Raw genomic sequence first — 2,211 nt, forward strand, 5'->3', positions numbered from 1 at the left:
ATTTCCCTCCCCGAGGGTCTCATCCAGCCTGGAGAAGAAGGGGGGTGAGGTGTGATGGTGGGGTGTGGGGCCACGAGGGGCCGGGGTGCACCAGGCAGACCCTGCCTGCCAGCGGGGGCAAAACCCAAGCCAACTGGTTTGTACTGGGCTAGGCGGGAGCAGGGCAGGGGGGGGGCTCAGTGCTGCTGAATGTATGCTGCCTCCCGCTGACATATATTTATTTATATACGGAGAACTCTAGGTGTGCCTGTGTGTATATACGGTATGTGTGTGTATATATATTTATATGCTGTATATATAAAGATATACACATACATGGATTTGTTTTAGTCATCTGACAATGCTGGGGAGCTCCTTGGGGTTTTTTTTTACTGCCCGCACCCCATTTGGCAGGAGCAGGACCAAGCCTCCCGGGGTGGGGGGATGTAGTAGAGCATTGGGAATGTCACCCTGCTCCCCTCACCCTGTCCCAGGTGTTTCCAGCAATGGGAATTGCGTTTTCTCCGTTAGAAGTGGCCACGGTGAGGGGTCTTCAGGCAGCCATCCGTGCTTTGCAGGAGTCCCTGCAGGAGCGGGATTGCCCAAGGGACGAGGACGGGGCTGTCCCTGGAGGTATGGCTTGCTTGGTGCCGAAAGGGGTGATGGCAAACCTCTCAGAGGCCTCTTTGCTGTGTTTTCCCAGGAAAAGAAGATTCCCACATCTGCAGGGGAGAGAAGATGCGTGTGTGCGTGACGGTACCCTAAGATCTGTCCTCCCAGACTTTGGCACCTCCCCTGCTTCCGTTTCCCCAACAGCCATGGCCCCTGCCTGCTCCCGGGGCCTGGCACCCCTTTAGAGGGGGGGCTGCCGTGGGGGCAGGCTGGGTTTGGAAACCCCATGGCCCTGGCTTGGGGGCAGGTGGGTGACTGAGAGCCGGTGGGGCTTTGGGAGAGGAGCATGGTCCTGAGAGGGTGGCTCACAACTCCTGCAAACACTGCAAATGCAGTACAGGGCCACCTTCCAGTGCTGGTTGTTAATTAATCTGGAAATTAGGTGCTGTCAGCTCTAAGGATTGCACCCTTGGCTGTGGGTGCAACGCTTTGCTTGCCAGCCTGGAGTGATACTGGTGGCTTTGTGGTGATGGGTGGCTCACCCTGGCAATCACCGGCGTGGTATCTGCTGTGAGTTGTGTCCCTTGTCAGCCAGAGCGTGGTCCCGGGGAGCCCCGGAGGGTGCTGTGTGCCTTTGGAGCCTCAGGGAAGGGCTTGCTCCATGGGCTGGGCGTCCTGGTTGATGTGGTTGGACCAGGCATGGGCACGTGTGTGGAGATGGGATGTGGTCTTCAGCCTGCTGGGCTGGGCAGGGGGACGTGGTGGCCTTCCTCCTGCCAGTGGCTTCCTTCTGCTGTGGTCCAGGTCCTTGGGGCTGTTCTCCAGCCCCTCTGTCTGGCCAAATAGCGACTCTGGCCAGGCTTTGCTTTGGTCCTGGATAACCCACGTCTTCTCCTGACCAAAAGATGCTACGGGCACAAACTGCCTCACCCCTGCATGTGCAGATCAGCCCCTGCCCCGATCGCTTCGTGAGCTCCCCAAGAGGAGCTCTGCTTGGCAAGAAGCAAATCCCACCAGCTCCAAATGCTGCCAGCTCCCGGGTTCAGTCATGGACTAAACCCCCTCTTTCTAATGGTCTAACTGCCCGCTGCAAACCCGAGGAGCAGGTTTCACTTATGGGGCCAAAAACTTCCTACTGGGGGGGTGGCACCTCTGCTGTCCCTGCCTGCTCTGCACTTCCTCAACAGATAATTACTTCCAGCTGCCAAAGGATCCAAAAATTCTCTAGGAAGCCCTCTCCATCACTCTGGCTTGGCTTCTGCATCCCCCCATCTTGGTGCTCGGGGGCAAGCTGTGGGGATGGTGCTGGCTGGTGGCGATGGGCATCTCCTGTCCCCTTCTGGGCATTGCCTGTCACCTTCTGGCCACCCGTTGAGTAGCTCGTGGCTTCAACCTGAAGCTCCTGGAGCGTTGCTGTACCCGTGCCAGAGCTTGGGGGAGGTAGGGCTTGACGGGGCAGCGTGGGACCATACGGGGGCCGTGGCCAGGGGGGCCGGGGGAGGCAATGCCGTACGTGCTCTAAATAGAGGTGCTGGCATCGTCGACTTCTAAAGGCAGAAAGGTGTCTGACAATACTCCGGGTTCTGAGTAACAACCCGTGGGGAGGGAAGGAGGCGGCTT

This window comes from Calidris pugnax, unplaced genomic scaffold (assembly GCF_001431845.1).
Source record: "Calidris pugnax isolate Ruff unplaced genomic scaffold, ASM143184v1 scaffold63, whole genome shotgun sequence".
In the NCBI taxonomy this organism is placed as follows: Eukaryota; Metazoa; Chordata; class Aves; order Charadriiformes; family Scolopacidae; genus Calidris; species Calidris pugnax.